Here is a 23,286-nt window from a genome sequence, read left to right as displayed (position 1 = left end):
AGGAGGTCTAAAGAGGACCAGGACTACACTGAGGTCTCTAGAGGACCAGGACTACACTGAGGTCTCTAGAGGACCAGGACTACACTGAGGTCTAAAGAGGACCAGGACTACACTGAGGTCTAAAGAGGACCAGGACTACACTGAGGTCTCTAGAGGACCAGGACTACACTGAGGTCTCTAGAGGACCAGGACTACACTGAGGTCTAAAGAGGACCAGGACTACACTGAGGTCTAAAGAGGACCAGGACTACAGAGGTCTCTAGAGGACCAGGACTACACTGAGGTCTCTAGAGGACCAGGACTACACTGAGGTCTAAAGAGGACCAGGACTACACTGAGGTCTATAGAGGACCAGGACTACAGAGGTCTCTAGAGGACCAGGACTACACTGAGGTCTCTAGAGGACCAGGACTACACTGAGGTCTCTAGAGGACCAGGACTACACTGAGGTCTATAGAGGACCAGGACTACACTGAGGTCTCTAGAGGACCAGGACTACACTGAGGTCTCTAGAGGACCAGGACTACACTGAGGTCTCTAGAGGACCAGGACTACACTGAGGTCTAAAGAGGACCAGGACTACACTGAGGTCTATAGAGGACCAGGACTACAGAGGTCTAAAGAGGACCAGGACTACACTGAGGTCTAAAGAGGACCAGGACTACACTGAGGTCTCTAGAGGACCAGGACTACACTGAGAGGTCTAAAGAGGACCAGGACTACACTGAGGTCTCTAGAGGACCAGGACTACACTGAGGTCTCTAGAGGACCAGGACTACAGAGGTCTAAAGAGGACCAGGACTACACTGAGGTCTCTAGAGGACCAGGACTACACTGAGGTCTAAAGAGGACCAGGACTACAGAGGTCTAAAGAGGACCAGGACTACACTGAGGTCTATAGAGGACCAGGACTACACTGAGGTCTAAAGAGGACCAGGACTACACTGAGGTCTCTAGAGGACCAGGACTACACTGAGGTCTCTAGAGGACCAGGACTACACTGAGGTCTAAAGAGGACCAGGACTACAGAGGTCTCTAGAGGACCAGGACTACACTGAGGTCTCTAGAGGACCAGGACTACACTGAGGTCTATAGAGGACCAGGACTACACTGAGGTCTCTAGAGGACCAGGACTACACTGAGGTCTAAAGAGGACCAGGACTACACTGAGGTCTAAAGAGGACCAGGACTACAGAGGTCTCTAGAGGACCAGGACTACACTGAGGTCTATAGAGGACCAGGACTACACTGAGGTCTAAAGAGGACCAGGACTACACTGAGGTCTCTAGAGGACCAGGACTACACTGAGGTCTAAAGAGGACCAGGACTACAGAGGTCTATAGAGGACCAGGACTACACTGAGGTCTCTAGAGGACCAGGACTACACTGAGGTCTCTAGAGGACCAGGACTACACTGAGGTCTCTAGAGGACCAGGACTACACTGAGGTCTCTAGAGGACCAGGACTACACTGAGGTCTAAAGAGGACCAGGACTACAGAGGTCTATAGAGGACCAGGACTACAGAGGTCTCTAGAGGACCAGGACTACACTGAGGTCTAAAGAGGACCAGGACTACACTGAGGTCTAAAGAGGACCAGGACTACACTGAGGTCTCTAGAGGACCAGGACTACACAGAGGTCTAAAGAGGACCAGGACTACACTGAGGTCTCTAGAGGACCAGGACTACAGAGGTCTATAGAGGACCAGGACTACAGAGGTCTCTAGAGGACCAGGACTACACTGAGGTCTAAAGAGGACCAGGACTACACTGAGGTCTCTAGAGGACCAGGACTACACTGAGGTCTAAAGAGGACCAGGACTACACTGAGGTCTCTAGAGGACCAGGACTACACTGAGGTCTAAAGAGGACCAGGACTACACTGAGGTCTAAAGAGGACCAGGACTACACTGAGGTCTAAAGAGGACCAGGACTACACTGAGGTCTCTAGAGGACCAGGACTACACTGAGGTCTCTAGAGGACCAGGACTACACTGAGGTCTAAAGAGGACCAGGACTACACTGAGGTCTAAAGAGGACCAGGACTACACTGAGGTCTCTAGAGGACCAGGACTACACTGAGGTCTAAAGAGGACCAGGACTACACTGAGGTCTCTAGAGGACCAGGACTACACTGAGGTCTAAAGAGGACCAGGACTACACTGAGGTCTAAAGAGGACCAGGACTACACTGAGGTCTAAGAGGACCAGGACTACACTGAGGTCTAAAGAGGACCAGGACTACACTGAGGTCTAAAGAGGACCAGGACTACACTGAGGTCTAAAGAGGACCAGGACTACACTGAGGTCTAAAGAGGACCAGGACTACACTGAGGTCTAAAGAGGACCAGGACTACACTGAGGTCTAGAGGACCAGGACTACACTGAGGTCTACAGAGGACCAGGACTACACTGAGGTCTAAAGAGGACCAGGACTACACTGAGGTCTAAAGAGGACCAGGACTACACTGAGGTCTCTAGAGGACCAGGACTACACTGAGGTCTAAAGAGGACCAGGACTACACTGAGGTCTAAAGAGGACCAGGACTACACTGAGGTCTAAAGAGGACCAGGACTACACTGAGGTCTCTAGAGGACCAGGACTACACTGAGGTCTCTAGAGGACCAGGACTACACTGAGGTCTAAAGAGGACCAGGACTACACTGAGGTCTCTAGAGGACCAGGACTACACTGAGGTCTCTAGAGGACCAGGACTACACTGAGGTCTAAAGAGGAGGTCTAAAGAGGACCAGGACTACACTGAGGTCTAAAGAGGACCAGGACTACACTGAGGTCTAAAGAGGACCAGGACTACACTGAGGTCTAAAGAGGACCAGGACTACACTGAGGTCTAAAGAGGACCAGGACTACACTGAGGTCTCTAGAGGACCAGGACTACACTGAGGTCTAAAGAGGACCAGGACTACACTGAGGTCTAAAGAGGACCAGGACTACACTGAGGTCTCTAGAGGACCAGGACTACACTGAGGTCTCTAGAGGACCAGGACTACACTGAGGTCTAAAGAGGACCAGGACTACACAGAGGTCTAAAGAGGACCAGGACTACACTGAGGTCTCTAGAGGACCAGGACTACACTGAGGTCTACAGAGGACCAGAACTACACTGAGGTATATAGAGGACCAGGACTACACTGAGGTCTAAAGAGGACCAGAACTACACTGAGGTCTATAGAGGACCAGGACTACACTGAGGTCTAAGAGGACCAGGACTACTGAGGTCTAAAGAGGACCAGGACTACACTGAGGTCTCTAGAGGACCAGGACTACACTGAGGTCTAAGAGGACCAGGACTACACTGAGGTCTCTAGAGGACCAGGACTACACTGAGGTCTCTAGAGGACCAGGACTACACTGAGGTCTAAAGAGGACCAGGACTACACTGAGGTCTCTAGAGGACCAGGACTACACTGAGGTCTAAAGAGGACCAGGACTACACTGAGGTCTACAGAGGACCAGGACTACACTGAGGTCTCTAGAGGACCAGGACTACACTGAGGTCTCTAGAGGACCAGGACTACACTGAGGTCTCTAGAGGACCAGGACTACACTGAGGTCTAAAGAGGACCAGGACTACACTGAGGTCTATAGAGGACCAGGACTACACTGAGGTCTCTAGAGGACCAGGACTACAGAGGTCTCCAAAGGGACCAGGACTACACTGAGGTCTATAGAGGACCAGGACTACACTGAGGTCTAAAGAGGACCAGGACTACACTGAGGTCTAAAGAGGACCAGGACTACACTGAGGTCTCTAGAGGACCAGGACTACACTGAGGTCTCTAGAGGACCAGGACTACAGAGGTCTCTAGAGGACCAGGACTACAGAGGTCTAAAGAGGACCAGGACTACAGAGGTCTCTAGAGGACCAGGACTACACTGAGGTCTCTAGAGGACCAGGACTACACTGAGGTCTAAAGGACCAGGACTACACTGAGGTCTAGAGGACCAGGACTACACTGAGGTCTAAGAGGACCAGAACTACACTGAGGTCTCTAGAGGACCAGGACTACTGAGGTCTAAAGGACCAGGACTACACTGAGGTCTAAACTGAGGTCCAGGGACCAGGACTACACTGAGGTCTAAGAGGACCAGGACTACACTGAGGTCTCTAGAGCACCAGGACTACACTGAGGTCTAAAGAGGACCAGGACTACACTGAGGTCTCTAGAGGACCAGGACTACACTGAGGTCTATAGAGGACCAGGACCACACTGAGGTCTAAAGAGGACCAGGACTACACTGAGGTCTATAGAGGACCAGGACTACACTGAGGTCTAAAGAGGACCAGGACTACACTGAGGTCTCTAGAGGACCAGGACTACACTGAGGTCTAAAGAGGACCAGGACTACACTGAGGTCTAAAGAGGACCAGGACTACACTGAGGTCTAAAGAGGACCAGGACTACACTGAGGTCTAAAGAGGACCAGGACTACACTGAGGTCTCTAGAGGACCAGGACTACACTGAGGTCTCTAGAGGACCAGGACTACACTGAGGTCTAAAGAGGACCAGGACTACACTGAGGTCTAAAGAGGACCAGGACTACACTGAGGTCTAGAGGACCAGGACTACACTGAGGTCTCTAGAGGACCAGGACTACACTGAGGTCTCTAGAGGACCAGGACTACACTGAGGTCTAAAGAGGACCAGGACTACACTGAGGTCTCTAGAGGACCAGGACTACACTGAGGTCTAAAGAGGACCAGGACTACACTGAGGTCTAAAGAGGACCAGGACTACACTGAGGTCTCTAGAGGACCAGGACTACACTGAGGTCTCTAGAGGACCAGGACTACACTGAGGTCTAAAGAGGACCAGGACTACACTGAGGTCTCTAGAGGACCAGGACTACACTGAGGTCTCTAGAGGACCAGGACTACACTGAGGTCTCTAGAGGACCAGGACTACACTGAGGTCTAAAGAGGACCAGGACTACACTGAGGTCTAAAGAGGACCAGGACTACACTGAGGTCTAAGAGGACCAGGACTACACTGAGGTCTCTAGAGGACCAGGACTACACTGAGGTCTAAAGAGGACCAGGACTACACTGAGGTCTCTAGAGGACCAGGACTACACTGAGGTCTAAGAGGACCAGGACTACACTGAGGTCTCTAAGAGGACCAGGACTACACTGAGGTCTCTAGAGGACCAGGACTACACTGAGGTCTCTAGAGGACCAGGACTACACTGAGGTCTAAGGACCAGGACTACACTGAGGTCTAAGAGGACCAGGACTACACTGAGGTCTAAGAGGACCAGGACTACACTGAGGTCTAAAGAGGACCAGGACTACACTGAGGTCTCTAGAGGACCAGGACTACACTGAGGTCTAAAGAGGACCAGGACTACACTGAGGTCTAAAGAGGACCAGGACTACACTGAGGTCTAAAGAGGACCAGGACTACACTGAGGTCCTAGAGGACCAGGACTACACTGAGGTCTCTAGAGGACCAGGACTACACTGAGGTCTAAAGAGGACCAGGACTACACTGAGGTCTATAGAGGACCAGGACTACACTGAGGTCTCTAGAGGACCAGGACTACACTGAGGTCTAAAGAGGACCAGGACTACACTGAGGTCTAAAGAGGACCAGGACTACACTGAGGTCTCTAGAGGACCAGGACTACACTGAGGTCTATAGAGGACCAGGACTACAGAGGTCTAAAGAGGACCAGGACTACACTGAGGTCTCTAGAGGACCAGGACTACACTGAGGTCTCTAGAGGACCAGGACTACAGAGGTCTAAAGAGGACCAGGACTACACTGAGGTCTCTAGAGGACCAGGACTACACTGAGGTCTCTAGAGGACCAGGACTACACTGAGGTCTAAAGAGGACCAGGACTACACTGAGGTCTCTAGAGGACCAGGACTACACTGAGGTCTCTAGAGGACCAGGACTACACTGAGGTCTAAAGAGGACCAGGACTACAGAGGTCTAAAGAGGACCAGGACTACACTGAGGTCTCTAGAGGACCAGGACTACACTGAGGTCTAAAGAGGACCAGGACTACACTGAGGTCTAAGAGGACCAGGACTACACTGAGGTCTCTAGAGGACCAGGACTACACTGAGGTCTAAAGTGGCCCGAAGAGGACCAGGACTACACTGAGGTCTAAAGAGGACCAGGACTACACTGAGGTCTAAAGAGGACCAGGACTACACTGAGGTCTAAAGAGGACCAGGACTACACTGAGGTCTAAAGAGGACCAGGACTACACTGAGGTCTCTAGAGGACCAGGACTACACTGAGGTCTAAGAGGACCAGGACTACATGGAGGTCTAAAGAGGACCAGGACTACACTGAGGTCTCTAGAGGACCAGGACTACACTGAGGTCTCTAGAGGACCAGGACTACACTGAGGTCTAAAGAGGACCAGGACTACACTGAGGTCTAAAGAGGACCAGGACTACAGAGGTCTCTAGAGGACCAGGACTACACTGAGGTCTCTAGAGGACCAGGACTACACTGAGGTCTAAAGAGGACCAGGACTACACTGAGGTCTATAGAGGACCAGGACTACACTGGAGTCTCTAGAGGACCAGGACTACACTGAGGTCTCAGAGGACCAGGACTACACTGAGGTCTCTAGAGGACCAGGACTACACTGAGGTCTCTAGAGGACCAGGACTACACTGAGGTCTAAAGAGGACCAGGACTACACTGAGGTCTCTAGAGGACCAGGACTACACTGAGGTCTCTAGAGGACCAGGACTACACTGAGGTCTAAAGAGGACCAGGACTACACTGAGGTCTAAAGAGGACCAGGACTACACTGAGGTCTCTAGAGGACCAGGACTACACTGAGGTCTAAAGAGGACCAGGACTACACTGAGGTCTAAAGAGGACCAGGTCTAAAGAGGACCAGGACTACAGAGGTCTCTAGAGGACCAGGACTACACTGAGGTCTAAGAGGACCAGGACTACACTGAGGTCTAAAGAGGACCAGGACTACACTGAGGTCTAAAGAGGACCAGGACTACACTGAGGTCTCTAGAGGACCAGGACTACAGAGGTCTCTAGAGGACCAGGACTACACTGAGGTCTCTAGAGGACCAGGACTACACTGAGGTCTAAAGAGGACCAGGACTACACTGAGGTCTAGAGAGACCAGGACTACACTGGAGGTCTCTAGAGGACCAGGACCACACTGAGGTCTAAAGAGGACCAGGACTACACTGAGGTCTCTAGGGGACCAGGACCAGGACTACACTGGGTCTAAAGAGGACCAGGACTACACTGAGGTCTCTAGAGGACCAGGACTACACTGAGGTCTCTAGAGGACCAGGACTACACTGAGGTCTAAAGAGGACCAGGACTACACTGAGGTCTAAGAGGACCAGGACTACACTGAGGTCTCTAGAGGACCAGGACTACACTGAGGTCTCTAGAGGACCAGGACTACAGAGGTCTCTAGAGGACCAGGACTACACTGAGGTCTAAGAGGACCAGGACTACACTGAGGTCTTAGAGGACCAGGACTACACTGAGGTCTAAAGAGGACCAGGACTACACTGAGGTCCAAAGAGGACCAGGACTACACTGAGGTCTAAGAGGACCAGGACTACACTGAGGTCTAAAGAGGACCAGGACTAAAATTTTTTAAAAAGGGCTAAATTTTTTTTCCCGGCTTCATTTAGGCTAAGGCCCAAAAATTTTAAAAAAAAAAAAAATTTAGGCTTGGGCCCCAAAAATGGGGGGAAACCCCGGGTTTGGGGGGAAAAGGGCCCGGGTTTTAAAGGCCCGGAAAATTTAAAAAAGGGCTACAAGGGTTAGGGCCCGGCTCATTTAGGCTTAAACCCCCCCAAAAAAGGGCTTTTGGGGGGAAACAACCCCTTTTGGGGGGAAAAAGGTTTTATTTAGGCTTAAAAAAATTTTATTTTTTAAAAAAAACAAAAAATTTTTGGGGGAAAAAAAGGGCCCAAAAAAAAAAGGGGGAAAAAAAAAAAAAACCCGGGAAAAAAAACCTTTGGGGGGCCAAAAATTTCCCCCAGGGGGTTTTTTTTTGGGGGATTTTTTAAAAAAAAAAAAAATTAAAAAAAATTTCCCTTTTAACCCCCCCAAAAAAGGGGGGGAAAGGGGGGCCCCGGGGGGGGGTTTTGGGCCGGTTCCCCCCCAAAAGGGGGGGTTTTTTTTTTCCCCCGGGGGGAAAAAAACCCGGGGAAAGGAAAAAAAGGGTTTTAAAAAAAAAAAGGGGAAAAAAAAAAGGGAAAAAACTTTTTGGGCCCCCTTTTTAAAACCCTTTTAAAGGGGGGAAACCCCCCAAAAAAAAAAAATTTTTTTTTAAAAAATTTTTCCCCCAAAAAAGGGGGGAAAAACCCCAAAAAGGGGCCCCCCCCAAAAACCCTTTGGGGGGAAAAGGGGGGGGCCCCAAAAGGGGAAAACCCCCTTTTGGGGAAAAAAAAAAATTTTTTTTTTTTTTTTGGGGGGGGAAAAAAAAGGGGGGGTTTTTTTTCTTTTTTAAAAAAAAAAAAAAACCCCCCCCCCCCAAAAAAAGGGGGGGGGAAAAGGGGGGGCCCAAAAAAATTTTTTTGGGGGGAAAAAAAAAAAAATTTTTTTTTAGGGGGAAAAAAGTTTAAAAAAATTTTTTTTTTAAAAAAAAAAAAAACTTTCCCCCAAAAAAAAGGGAAGGGGTTTTTTGGGGTTTTTTTTTAAAAAAAAAAGGGTTTTTTTTTTTTTTTCCCCCAAAAAAAAAAAGGGGGGGGGGGGTTTTGGGGAAAAAAAAAAAAAAAAAAAAAAAAAAGGGGGCCCTTTTTTTTTGGGGGGGGTTTTCCCCAAAAAATTTTAAAAAAAAAAAAGGGGGGGGAAAAAAAAAAGGGGCCCCCCCCAAAATTTTTTTTCCAAAAAAAAAGCCCGGAAAATTTTAGGGCCCCTAAGGGCCTTTAAAGGCCAAAAAAGTTTTTTGGAAAAAAACCCCCGGGGGGAAAAAAAAATTTTAAAAAAAATTTTTTTTTTTTCCAAGGGGAAAAAAAAAGGGGGGGGTGGTTTTTTTTTTAAATTGGGGAAAAAAATTTTTTTCCTTAAGGGAAAAATTTTTTGGGGGGAAAAAAATTTTTTTTAAGGGTTTTTTGGGGAAAAGGTTTTTAAACCCCAAAATTTTTTTTTTAAGGGCCCCGGGAAAAAAAATTTTAAAAAATTTTTTAAAAACCTTTTGGGGGGAAAAAAAAGGGGTTTTTTAAAAAAAGGTTTTTTTTTTTAAAAGCCCCAAAAAAAAAAGGGTAAATTTTTTTTTAAAAGGGCCGAATTTAAAAAAACCCCAAAAATTTAAAAAAAGGGGGTTTTTTTTTTTTTTTTAAACCCCTTTAAAAAATTTTTTGGGGGTTTTCCCCCCCTTTTTGGGGAAAAATTTTTTTTAAAAAAAGGGGTTTTTTGGGGTTTTTGGGTTTTTTTGGCCCCTTTTTAAAAAAAATTTTTTAAAAAAAATTTTAAAAGGGGGGGTTTTGGGGGTTTTTTGGGGGGGGATTTTTTTTTGGGGGGGGGGGGAAAACCCCCCCCGGGGGGGGAACCGGGGGGGGCCCCAAAGGGAAAAAAACCCAAAAAACCCCCAAAAAAAAAAAGGGGGGGGGGGGAAAAAATTTGGGTTTTAAAAAGGGCAAAAAAACCCCCGGGCCCCTTAAAGGGAAAAGGGGGAAAATGGGGGCCCCAAATTGGTTAAAAACCGGGGTTTTTTTTAAAAAAGGGGGCCCCGGGGGGGGGGCCCCCCCCTTTTTTTTTTTTTTAAAAAAAAAAACCCCTTTTTTTTTTTAAAAAAACCCAAAAAAAAAAAAAACCCCCCCCCAAAAAAAATTTTTTTGGGGGCCCCCCCCCCTTTTGGGGGTTAAGGGGGGGGGGTTTTTTTTTAAAAAAAAAAAAAACCCCCAAAAGGGGGGCCCCTTTTTTGGGCCCTTTTAAAAAAAATTTTTGGGGAAAAAAAAAAAAGGGGGGGGGGGCCCGGGGGAAAAAATCAAAACCCCCTTTTTAAAAAAAACCCCCCAAAAAAACCCTTTTGGGGGGGGTTTAAAAAACCCTTTTTCCCCCCCCAAGGGTTTAAAAAAAAAGGGGGGGGTTTTCCCAAAAAACCCCCCCAAAAAAAAAAAACCCCCCCGGCCCCCCAAAAAAACCCTTTTAAAAGGGGGGGGGGGAAAAAAATTTTTTTCCCCTTTTTTCCCCCCGGGAAAAAAACCCCGGGTTTTTCCCCCCCCGGGGGGAAATTTTCCCCTTTAAGGGTTTTTTTGGGGGCCCCCCTTTTCCCCCTTTTTTTTGGCCGGGGGCCCCTTTTTTTTAAAAAAAAAACCCTTTTTCCCCCGGTTTTTCCCCCCCGGGGAAAAACTTCCCCCCATTAAACCCCCCCCCCCGGGGGGTTTCCCGGGAAAAAACCCCCCCCCCCCCAAAAAAATTTTCCCGGGTTTTTCCCCCCCCAAAAAAAAATTTTAAAAAATTTTAAGGGCCCCCACCCCCCTTTTGGGGGGAAAGGGTTTTAAAACCCCCCCCCGGGGGGGGGTTTTAAAAAAGGGGGCCCCCCCCGGGGGCCCCCCCCCCCCAAAAAAAAACCCCCCCCCAGGCCTTTTTCCCCCCTTTTTTGGGGAAAAAAACCCTTTAAAACAAAAAAAAAAGGGGGGGTTTTTTTTTTTTTTTAAAAAAAAAAAAAAAAAAAAAAAGGGGGGGGCAGAAAAAGAAAAAAAGAAGAGGGGGGGGGGGAAAAAAAAAAAGGGGGGGGGGGGGGGTCAAAACCCCCGGGCCCAAAACCCCCCAAAAAAAAAAACCCCCCCCCCAAAAAAAAAACCGGGCCCCCCCGGGGGCCGGGGCCCCGGGCCGGGGCCCCCCCGGGAAAAAAACCCCCCGGGGAAACCCCCGGGGGGGGCCCCCCCCGGGGGGGAAAAAAAAGGGGGGGGTTTTTTTTTGGGAAACCCCCAAAAAAACCCCCCCGGGGGGGGGGGGAAAAAAGGCCGGGCCCCCCCCAAAAAAAAAACCCCCAAAAAAACCCGGGCCCCCCCCCCCCCCCCCGGGGGGGGAAAAGGGGCCCTTTCCCCCCCGGGGGGGAAAAACCCGAGGGAAAAACCCCCCGGGGGGGCCCCCCCCAAAAACCCCCCCGGGGCCCCGGGCCCCCCCCTCCAGGGCCCCCCCAAAAAAAAAAAAAGGGGGGGCCCCCCAAAAAAAGGGCCCCCCCTTTTGGGGGGCCCCCGGGAAACCCCGGACTTTTTAAAAAACCCCCCTTTTTAAAAAAAAAACCCCCCCCAAAAAAAACCAAAAAAGGGGGGGCCAAAAAAGGGCCAAAAAAAAGGGGAAAAATTTTTGGGGGGGGAAACCCGGGGGGGGGGGCCCCCCCGGGGGGGCCGGGGTTTTTTGGGCCGGGGGGGGGGGTTTTAAAGAAAAATTTTTTTAAAAAAACCCCCCCTTTTAAGGGGGTTTTCCCCAGAAAATTTTCCCGAACCAGGACACCGGGGGAACCGGACTACACAGGCTTGGGCCCGGAACCTGGGGTTTAGAGGAAACCGGCTTTAAATGGGGGGGCCAAAAGGGGAAAAATTTGGGGGCCCCCCGGGGGGAAAAACCTTTGGGGGGAAAACCAAAAAGGGGGGGGAAAACCGGGGGGAAAAAAAACCGGGGGGAAAACCGGGGAAAAAAAAATTTTTTTTTCCCCCCCTTTAAAAAAAAACCGGGTTTGGGGGGAAAACCCGGGGGGGGGGGAAAAACCCCGGGAAAAACCCCCCAAAAAAAACCAGGGCCCCCCGGGGGGGCCCCGGGGGGGGGAGGCCGGGGGGAACCCGGGGGAAAACCCCCTTAAAAAAAGGGCCCCCCCCGGGGGGGGGCCAGGACTAAATGAGGTCTTGGGCCGGGGGGGGCCGGGGGAAAAAGGACCAGGACTACACTGAGGTTTTTAAAAAAAACCCCCCCCTTTTTAAAAAAAAAAAAGGGCCAAAAGGGGGGAAAACCCGGGAAAGGAAAAACCCGGGGAAAAAAAAAACCCGGGGGGAAAACCCGGGGGGAAAACCCGGGGGGCCGGGGGGGGCCCAAAAAAGGGGGGAAAACCCGGGGGGAAAACCCGGGGGGAAAACCAAAAAAGGGGGAAAACCCTTGGGAAAGGGGGCCCCCCGGGGAAAAGGGCCAAAAAAAAGGACCAAAAAGGGGGGGCCCCCCGGGGGGGCCCCCGGGTTAAAGAGGCCAGGGCCCCCCAAAAAAAAAGGACCAAAAAAAAAGGACCAAAAAGGGCCGGGGGAACCCGAGGCCAAAAACCCCCTTAAAGAGGCCGGGGGAAAAGGGGGCCCTGGGGGAACCGGGGGCCCGGGGAAAAAGGGCCAAAAAAAGGCCCAAATTTTAAAAAAAACCAAATTTTAAAAAAAACCCAAAAAAAAAAAAATTTAAAAAAAAACCCGGGGGGAAAACCCGGGGGGAAAACCCGGGGGAAAAGGGGGGAAAAAAAGGGCTAAAGGGGGAAAAAAAGGGTTTAAAAAAAAACCGGGTTTTTAAAAAAAACCCCCCTGAGGTTTTAGAGGACCAGGACTACACTGAGGTCTTAAAAAGGACCAGGACTACACTGAGGTCTTAAAAGGGCCGGGGGTTTAGAGGACCAGGACTTGAGGTCTAAAAGGGCCGGGGGGAAAAAAAAACCGGGTTTAAAAAAAAAAAAAAAAAAAAAAGGGAAAAGGGGGTTTTTAAAAGGGCCAAAAATTTTAAAAAAAACCAAATTTTAAAAAAGGGCCAAAAAAAAAAAAAAAAAGGACCAAAAAAAAAGGACCAAAAAAAAAGGGGGCCCCCCCGGGAAAAGGGGGCCCCCCCGGGGGGGGCCCCCGGGGGGGGCCCCCCGGGAAAAGGGGGCCCCCCAAAAAAAGGGCCCCCCAAAAAAAAAAACCAAATTTTTTAAAAAAAAAAAAAGGACCAAAAAGGGAAAAGGGCCAAAAAAAGGGGGGGGGGGGTTTGGGGGAAAAAAGGCTTAAAAGGGGGGAAAAAAGGGGGGGGAAAGAAGGGGGGGGGGAAAAAAGGGGGGGGGGGGAAAAAAGGCTAAAAAACCCCAAAAAAAGGGAAAAAAACCCCCCAAAAAAAACCAGGGCCCCCCGGGGGGGGGGAACCCCCCCCCCCAAAAAAAAAAAAAAAAAAAAAACCGGGTTAAAAGGGCCGGGGGCCAAAGGGGGAAAAAAAAAAAGGCTTAAGGGGGAAAAAAAGGCTAAAGGGGGAAAAAAGGCTAAAAAAGGGGGAAAAAAGGGGGGGGGGGAAAAAAAAAAAAGGGGAAAAAAAAAAACCCCCCCCCAAAAAGGGCCAAAAAGGCTAAAAACCCCCCCGGGGGAAAAGGGCCGGGGGAAAAAGGGAAAAGGGCCAAAAAAGGCTTAAAAGGCCCCCGGGTTAAAAAAAGGGAAAAGGGGGCCGGGAAAAGGGGGCCCCCCCGGGAAAGGGGGCCCCCCCGGGAAAAGGGGGCCCCCCCGGGAAAGGGGGCCCCCCGGGCCAGGGCCCCCCAAAAAAAACCAGGGCCCCCCAAAAAAAACCAGGGAAAAGGGGGCCCGGGCCGGGGGAAAAGGGGGCCCTGGGAAAAAAACCGGGGGCCCGGGGGAAAGGGGGGCCGGGGGGAAAAACCCCCAAAAAGGGCCAAAAAAAAAGGGGAAAAAGGGGGGGGCCCCCCCAGGGCCAGGGCCCCCCGGGGGGGGGGAACCGGGGGCCCGAGGCCAAAACCCCCTTGAGGGGGGAAAAAAAAAAAAAAAAGGGGGAAAAGGGGGGGGGAAAAAAAGGGGGAAAAGGGGGGAAAAAAGGAAAGGGGGAAAAAAAGGCTAAAGGGGGGAAAAACCGGGGGGGAAAAACCGGGGGAAAAAAGGCTTAAGGGGGAAAAACCGGGGAGGCCCCCGGGTTTGAGGCCCCCGGGTTTGAGGCCAAAACCCCCTTAAGGGGGGGGGGGAAAAGGGGGGAAAAACCGGGCCCCCAGGGCCCCCCAAAAAAAAAAGGGGGGGGCCCCCCCGGGAAAGGGGGGGGAAAAAAAAAAAGGGCCAAAAAAAGGGCCAAATTTAAAAAGGACCAAAATTTTTAAAAGGGCCAAATTTTTAAAAAACCCGGGGGGAAAACCCGGGGGGGGGAAAAAAAAAAAAAAAAAAAAAAGGACCAAAAAGGGAAAAAACCCCCCAAAAAAAAAGGGGGGGAAAAAAAAAAAAAATTTAAAAAAAAAAGGGGGGGGGGAAAAAAAGGCTAAAGGGGGCCCCAAAAAAAAAAAAAAGGGGGGGGGGAAAAAGGGGGGGGAAAAACCCCCCCAAAAAAAAAAAAAAAGGGCCAAAAAAGGCTTGGGGGGAAAAACCGGGGGGCCAGGGCCCCCCAAAAAAAACCAGGGCCCCCCTTGGGGGGGGTTTTGGGGGGCCCCCCTTTTTAGGCCAAAAACCCCCTTCCGAGGCCAGGGCCCCCCCAAAAAAAAAAAACCGGGTTTTAAAGGGGGAAAAAAAGGGTTTAAAAAAAAACCGGGTTTAAAGGGCCGGGGGGGGCCGGGGGGAAAAAAAAACCCGGGGAAAAAAAAAACCGGGTTTAAAAAAAACCGGGTCTTAAAAAAAACCGGGTTTAAAAAAACCCCCGGGGGAAAAGGAAAAGGGGGCCCGGGCCAAAACCGGGGGAAAAAAAGGGGGGAAAAAAGGGGGGGGGGGAAAAAAGGGGGGGGAAAAAAGGGGGGGGGAAAAACCCCCAAGGGGGGCCCCCCCTTAAAGGGGGAAAAAACCGGGCCCGGGCCCCCAAAAAAAAAAACCCGGGGGGAAAACCCGGGGGGAAAACCCTTTTAAAAAAAACCAAAAATTTTTAAAAGGGCCAAATTTTGGGGGGGAAAACCCGGGGGGCCGGGGGGGGCCGGGGGGGGAAAACCCGGGGGGAAAACCCGGGGGGAAAACCCGGGGGGAAAACCCGGGGGAAAAGGGCCAAATTTTTAAAAAAAAAAAAAAGGACCAAAAAAAAAGGACCAAAAAGGGAAAAGGGCCAAAAAAGGGCCAGGGCCCCCCAAAAAAAAAGGGCCCCCCAAAAAAAAAAAAAAAAAAAATTTTTAAAATAAAAATAAAAAAAAAAAGGACCAAAAAAAAAAAAAAAGGGGGGGGAAAACCCGGGGGGCCGGGGGGGGCCGGGGGGGGCCGGCCCCTGAGGTTAAAAAAAAACCGGGTTTTAAAAAAAACCGGGTTTTAGAGGACCAGGACTACACTGAGGTTTTAAAAAAAACCGGGTTTGGGCCGGGGGGGGTCGGGGGGGGCCGGGGGGGGCCGGGGGGGGCCGGGGGAAAGGGCCGGGGGGGGCCGGGGGAAAAGGGCCCCCAAAAAAGGGCCAAAAAACCCCCCAAAAAAAAAGGGCCCCCCAAAAAAAAAGGACCAAAAAGGGCCAGGGCCCCCCCCAAAAAAAAGGGCCAAAAAGGGAAAAAGGGCCAAAAAAAAAGGACCAAAAATTTTAAAAAAAAAGGGTTTAAAAAAAACCGGGTTAAAAGGGCCGGGGGGGGCCGGGGGGGGCCGGGGGAAAAGGGCCGGGGGGGGAAAACCCGGGGGGAAAACCCGGGGGAAAAGGGCCAAATTTGGGGGGGGAACCCGGGGGGGGCCCCCCCAGGGCCAGGGCCCCCCAAAAAAAAAGGGCCCCCCAAAAAAAACCAAGGGGCCCCCCCCCAAAAAAAACCAGGGTTTCCCCCCCGGGGGGGGGGGGGGAAAAGGGCCAAATTTGGGAAAGGGCCAAATTTGGGAAAAGGGGGCCCCCCCGGGGGGGGCCCCCCAAAAAAGGGCCCCCCAAAAAAAACCAGGGCCCCCCAAAAAAAAAGGACCAAAAAAAAAGGACCAAAAAAAGGCCCCCCCAAAAAAAAAGGGCCCCCCAAAAAAAACCAGGGCCCCCCAAAAAAAAAGGGCCCCCCGGGGGGGCCAAAAAACCCCCTTAAGAGGCCCCCGGGTTTGAGGCCCCCCGGGTTTAAAAAGGACCCCCGGGTTTTTGGGGGGGCCCCCGGGTTAAGAGGCCCCCGGGTTTGAGGCCCCCGGGTTTGAGGCCCCCGGGTTTGAGGCCCCCGGGTTTGAGGGGGCCCCCCCTTAAGAGGCCCCAAAAAAGGCTTGGGGGGAAAAAAGGCTAAAAAAAACCCCAAAAAAAAGGGGGGGGGGAAAAAAAAAGGTCTTAAAAAGGGGGGGGAAAAAAGGCTTAAGGGGGGCCCCCCCTTAAGAGGCCAAAACCCCCTTTGAGGCCCCCGGGTTAAGAGGCCCCAAAAAGGCTAAAAACCCCAAGGGGAAAAAAAGGCCCAAAAAAAAGGGGGAAAAAAGGGGGGCCCCAAATTTAAAACCCGGGGGGAAACCCGGGGGGAAAAACCGGGGGGGGGGCTACAAGGGGGGGGGAAAAAAAAAAAAAAAAAACTTCCCCAAAAAAGGGCCCCAAAAGGGGGGCCGGGGAAAAAAAAAAGGGCCCCAAAAAAAAGGCCCCCTTTCCCCCCCGGGGGGGGAAAAAGGCTTTTCCCCCCCCGGGCCAAAACCAGGCTCCCGGGCCAAGGGGGGGGGGGGGAAAAAAGGGAAAAAAAAACCCCCCCAGGGGGACCCCAAAAAAGGGGGGGGCCCAAAAAAGGGGGGGGAACCCCCCCGGGGGGGGGGGAAAAAAAGGGGGGACAATTTGGGGGGAAAAACCCCCGGGGGGGGCCCCCCCGGGGGGGGGGGGGCCAAAACCCCAAAAAGGCTTAAAGGGCCCCAAGAGGAAAAAAAAACCCCCCGAGGGGGAAAAAAAAATTTAAAAGGGAAAACCCGGGGGGAAAAAGGAAAAAAGGGGGGGGGAAAAAACCCCAGGCCCAAGGGGGGAAAAAAAAAAGGGGAAAAAAAAAAAAAAAAATAAAAGGAAAAACTTCCTTTTTTGGGGGGGGGGCCCCCGGGTCTTAAAAAGGACCCCAAAAAAGGGGGGGGAAAAAAAAAAAGGGGGGGGAACCCCGGGGGCCAAACCGGGGGGGGAAAAAAACCCCCCCTAAAAAAAAGGTACCGGGTTTAAAAAAAAAAGGGGGGGCCCCCAAAAGGGGGGGTTTTTTTGGGGGGCCCCAAATAACCCCCCCCCCCCAAAAAAAAAGGCCGGGGGGGTTTAAAAAGGGGCGTGTTTAAATTTGGGTTTTACAGGCCCATGTTTACAAATACAAACTGAGATCGATCTGATAAATAGGATTTAAACCAAATTAGTGCCGTGCCTGAAATGCCAATCGACTGCTCCAGTCTCTGTAACAGGATGTCATGGTCAATGGTGTCGAATGCAGCACTAAGGTCTAACAAGACCAGGACAGAGATGAGTCCTCTATCAGCACTAAGGTCTAACAAGACCAGGACAGAGAGGAGTCCTCTATCAGCACTAAGGTCTAACAAGACCAGGACAGAGGAGTCCTCTATCAGCACTAAGGTCTAACAAGACCAGTACAGAGAGGAGTCCTCTATCAGCACTAAGGTCTAACAAGACCAGTACAGAGAGGAGTCCTCTATCAGCACTAAGGTCTAACAAGACCAGGCCAGAGAGGAGTCCTCTATCAGCACTAAGGTCTAACAAGACCAGTACAGAGATGAGTCCTCTATCAGCACTAAGGTCTAACAAGACCAGTACAGAGAGGAGTCCTCTATCAGCACTAAGGTCTAACAAGACCAGTACAGAGATGAGTCCTCTATCAGCACTAAGGTCTAACTAGACCAGTACAGATGAGTCCTCTATCAGCACTAAGGTCTAACAAGACCAGTACAGAGAGGAGTCCTCTATCAGGACTAAGGTCTAACTAGACCAGGACAGAGAGGAGTCCTCTATCAGGACTAAGGTCTAACAAGACCAGTACAGAGAGGAGTCCTCTATCAGCACTAAGGTCTAACAAGACCAGTACAGAGAGGAGTCCTCTATCAGGACTAAGGTCTAACAAGACCAGTACAGAGAGGAGTCCTCTATCAGCACTAAGGTCTAACAAGACCAGTACAGAGAGGAGTCCTCTATCAGCACTAAGGTCTAACAAGACCAGGACAGAGATGAGTCCTCTATCAGCACTAAGGTCTAACTAGACCAGTACAGAGAGGAGTCCTCTATCAGGACTAAGGTCTAACAAGACCAGTACAGAGTTAGTCCTCTATCAGCACTAAGGTCTAACAAGACCAGTACAGAGAGGAGTCCTCTATCAGCACTAAGGTCTAACAAGACCAGGACAGAGATGAGTCCTCTATCAGCACTAAGGTCTAACAAGACCAGGACAGAGAGGAGTCCTCTATCAGCACTAAGGTCTAACAAGACCAGGACAGAGAGGAGTCCTCTATCAGCACTAAGGTCTAACAAGACCAGGACAGAGAGGAGTCCTCTATCAGCACTAAGGTCTAACAAGACCAGGCCAGAGAGGAGTCCTCTATCAGCACTAAGGTCTAACAAGACCAGTACAGAGAGGAGTCCTCTATCAGGACTAAGGTCTAACAAGACCAGGACAGAGAGGAGTCCTCTATCAGGACTAAGGTCTAACAAGACCAGTACAGAGAGGAGTCCTCTATCAGCACTAAGGTCTAACAGGACCAGGACAGAGATGAGTCCTCTATCAGGACTAAGGTCTAACAAGACCAGTACAGAGAGGAGTCCTCTATCAGCACTAAGGTCTAACAAGACCAGGACAGAGAGGAGTCCTCTATCAGGACTAAGGTCTAACAAGACCAGTACAGAGATGAGTCCTCTATCAGCACTAAGGTCTAACAAGACCAGTACAGAGAGGAGTCCTTTATCTGCTGCCATTAAGAGGTAATTTGTAATTTTCACCAGTGCCGTCTCGGTGCTGTGGTGTTTTCTAAATCCTGATTGAAATTTCTCAAATAAACTATTATGATGTAGAAAGTCGCACAACTGATTTGCGACCACTTTCTCAAGGATCTTGGAGAGGAAGGGGAGGTTAGAGATCGGTCTGTAGTTAGCCAATACCTCTGGATCCAGAGTGGGCTTCTTCAGGAGAGGTTTAATAACAGCCACCTTGAAGGAGTGTGGTGGCCTGTTAGCAGAGACACATTGAAATTATCTAATAGAGCCGCCAATTAAAGGCAGAACGTCTTTAAGCAGCCTCGTCGGGATGGGGTCCAAGAGACAGGTAGACGTGTTCGAAGTAGAAACCGTTGAAGAGAATTGGTCACGGTTGATGGGAGAAAAGCCCTCCAAATATACACCAGGGCATACAGCGGTTTCAAGGCCATTCCACTTGAGGACAGATTGGCACTGGTTATGGGCAAGAGATTATTAATCTTGTCCCTAATAGTTAAAATCTTTTCATTAAAAGTTCATAAAGTCATTACCACTAAGGTTTATAGGAATGCTCGGCTCCACAGAGCTGTGACTCTGTCAGCCTGGCTACAGTGCTGAAGAGAAACCTGGGTTGTTTTATTTTGTTCTATTACTGATGAGTAATAGGCTGCTCTGGCATTACGGAGGGCCTTCTTATATGTCTTAAGACTATCTCGCCAAACTAAGCGGGATTCTTCGAGATTAGTTGAACGCCATATGTTCTCAAGCTTCGTGACGTTTGCTTCAGTTTGCGGGTCTGAGGGTTATACCAGGAGCAAACCTCCTCTTCCTCACTGTCTTCTTCTTCAGAGGGCTATCGAGTCCAGTGTCATTCTCAGAGAGCCTATGGCACTGTCAACAAGATGATCAATCTGGGACGGACTAAAGTTAGACCAGGAGTCCTCTGTTATATTGAGGTGGTATCGAATCAAATACAGAAGGAATCGCTTCTTTAAATTTAGCTACAGCACTATCAGTTAGACATCTAGTGTAGAAACTTTTGACTAACGGAGTACACTCCGGTAGTATAAATTCAAAAGTTATGAGGTTGTGGTCTGACAGAAGAGGATTCTGTGGGAAGATGTTCAAATGCTCAATGTCAACGCCATAAGTAAGAACAAGATCAAGCGTGTGGCCAAAGCTGTGAGTGGGTTTCTGTACTCTCTGACAGAAGCCAATCGAGTCCAACAAGGAGATGAATGCAGCACTAAGGCAATCATTATCAACATCCACATGGATATTAAAATCTCCAACAATAATAACTTTATCGGTTTTAAGAACCAAACTTGATATAAATTCTGAGAATTCAGATATAAACTCTGAATATGGACCTGGTGGCCGGTACAGAATCACAAATCGAATTGGCTGTAGTGTTTTCCAGGTTGGATGTGAAAGACTAAGAACAAGGCTTTCAAATGAGGTGGAGTGTAATTTTGGTTGAGGATTAATTAATAGGCTCGATTCAAAGATGGCTGCTACTCCACCTCCTCGACCGGTGCCTCGAGGAATGTGAGTATTAATATGACTTGGAGGAGTCGATTCATTCAGGCAGACATATTCTTCATGGCTCAGCCAGGTTTCAGTTAGGCAACATAAATCAATGTGATTATCTGATATTAAATCATTCAGTAACACAGCTTTAGATGACAGAGATCGAATATTTAAGAGACCACATTTAATAGACCTATTTTGTTGCACTGCTGAAATAATGGTGTTAACTTGTATAAGGTTATTGTGTACGACTCCTCTTCTGCTTACTTTTGATTTATTTCATTGAAGTGGCCGTGGGACAGACACAGTCTCTACTCTAAAGTCAAGGGTGGGTAACTGCTCGAATGGAAGAGCAGAGAAGGGTGTTAAACTACAACTCTGCTCCCGGTTCCTGATCTGAACCCTGGGTTGTCATAGATTAAGTCCGGTGATCAACTTGGTCATATTCGCAGAAATGAGACGCGCTCCGTCCAACGTGGGATGAATGCCGTCTCTCCTCATCAGATCAGGTTTTCCCCAGAAAGTCTTCCAGTTGTCTACGTAGCCCACATTATTCACTGGACTACACTGAGGTCTCTAGAGGACCAGGACTACAGAGGTCTAAAGAGGACCAGGACTACACTGAGGTCTATAGAGGACCAGGACTACACTGAGGTCTAAAGAGGACCAGGACTACACTGAGGTCTAAAGAGGACCAGGACTACACTGAGGTCTATAGAGGACCAGGACTACACTGAGGTCTCTAGAGGACCAGGACTCCACTGAGGTCTCTAGAGGACCAGGACTACACTGAGGTCTAAAGAGGACCAGGACTACACTGAGGTCTAAAGAGGACCAGGACTACACTGAGGTCTAAAGAGGACCAGGACTACACTGAGGTCTCTAGAGGACCAGGACTACACTGAGGTCTCTAGAGGACCAGGACTACAGAGGTCTAAAGAGGACCAGGACTCCACTGAGGTCTAAAGAGGACCAGGACTACACTGAGGTCTAAAGAGGACCAGGACTACACTGAGGTCTCTAGAGGACCAGGACTATACTGAGGTCTAAAGAGGACCAGGACTACAGAGGTCTCTAGAGGACCAGGACTACACTGAGGTCTCTAGAGGACCAGGACTACACTGAGGTCTAAAGAGGACCAGGACTACACTGAGGTCTAAAGAGGACCAGGACTACAGAGGTCTAAAGAGGACCAGGACTACACTGAGGTCTATAGAGGACCAGGACTACAGAGGTCTAAAGAGGACCAGGACTACACTGAGGTCTATAGAGGACCAGGACTACAGAGGTCTAAAGAGGACCAGGACTACAGAGGTCTAAAGAGGACCAGGACTACACTGAGGTCTCTAGAGGACCAGGACTACACTGAGGTCTAAAGAGGACCAGGACTACAGAGGTCTCTAGAGGACCAGGACTACACTGAGGTCTCTAGAGGACCAGGACTACACTGAGGTCTCTAGAGGACCAGGACTACAGAGGTCTAAAGAGGACCAGGACTACACTGAGGTCTATAGAGGACCAGGACTACACTGAGGTCTAAAGAGGACCAGGACTACACTGAGGTCTAAAGAGGACCAGGACTACACTGAGGTCTATAGAGGACCAGGACTACACTGAGGTCTCTAGAGGACCAGGACTCCACTGAGGTCTCTAGAGGACCAGGACTACACTGAGGTCTAAAGAGGACCAGGACTACACTGAGGTCTAAAGAGGACCAGGACTACACTGAGGTCTAAAGAGGACCAGGACTACACTGAGGTCTAAAGAGGACCAGGACTACACTGAGGTCTCTAGAGGACCAGGACTACACTGAGGTCTCTAGAGGACCAGGACTACAGAGGTCTAAAGAGGACCAGGACTCCACTGAGGTCTAAAGAGGACCAGGACTACACTGAGGTCTAAAGAGGACCAGGACTACACTGAGGTCTCTAGAGGACCAGGACTATACTGAGGTCTAAAGAGGACCAGGACTACAGAGGTCTCTAGAGGACCAGGACTACACTGAGGTCTCTAGAGGACCAGGACTACACTGAGGTCTAAAGAGGACCAGGACTACAGAGGTCTAAAGAGGACCAGGACTACACTGAGGTCTATAGAGGACCAGGACTACAGAGGTCTAAAGAGGACCAGGACTACACTGAGGTCTATAGAGGACCAGGACTACAGAGGTCTAAAGAGGACCAGGACTACAGAGGTCTAAAGAGGACCAGGACTACACTGAGGTCTCTAGAGGACCAGGACTACACTGAGGTCTAAAGAGGACCAGGACTACAGAGGTCTCTAGAGGACCAGGACTACACTGAGGTCTAAAGAGGACCAGGACTACACTGAGGTCTATAGAGGACCAGGACTACACTGAGGTCTAAAGAGGACCAGGACTACAGAGGTCTCTAGAGGACCAGGACTACACTGAGGTCTATAGAGGACCAGGACTACACTGAGGTCTAAAGAGGACCAGGACTACAGAGGTCTCTAGAGGACCAGGACTACACTGAGGTCTCTAGAGGACCAGGACTACACTGAGGTCTAAAGAGGACCAGGACTACAGAGGTCTCTAGAGGACCAGGACTACACTGAGGTCTCTAGAGGACCAGGACTACACTGAGGTCTAAAGAGGACCAGGACTACACTGAGGTCTAAAGAGGACCAGGACTAAACTGAGGTCTAAAGAGGACCAGGACTACACTGAGGTCTAAAGAGGACCAGGACTACACTGAGGTCTCTAGAGGACCAGGACTACACTGAGGTCTAAAGAGGACCAGGACTACACTGAGGTCTCTAGAGGACCAGGACTACACTGAGGTCTAAAGAGGACCAGGACTACACTGAGGTCTAAAGAGGACCAGGACTACACTGAGGTCTAAAGAGGACCAGGACTACACTGAGGTCTAAAGAGGACCAGGACTACACTGAGGTCTCTAGAGGACCAGGACTACACTGAGGTCTAAAGAGGACCAGGACTACACTCAGGTCTAAAGAGGACCAGGACTACACTGAGGTCTAAAGAGGACCAGGACTACACTGAGGTCTCTAGAGGACCAGGACTACACTGAGGTCTCTAGAGGACCAGGACTACACT

Source organism: Pseudoliparis swirei, chromosome 21, assembly GCF_029220125.1.
Source record: "Pseudoliparis swirei isolate HS2019 ecotype Mariana Trench chromosome 21, NWPU_hadal_v1, whole genome shotgun sequence".
Taxonomy (NCBI): Eukaryota; Metazoa; Chordata; class Actinopteri; order Perciformes; family Liparidae; genus Pseudoliparis; species Pseudoliparis swirei.
This window is presented reverse-complemented; position numbering follows the sequence as displayed.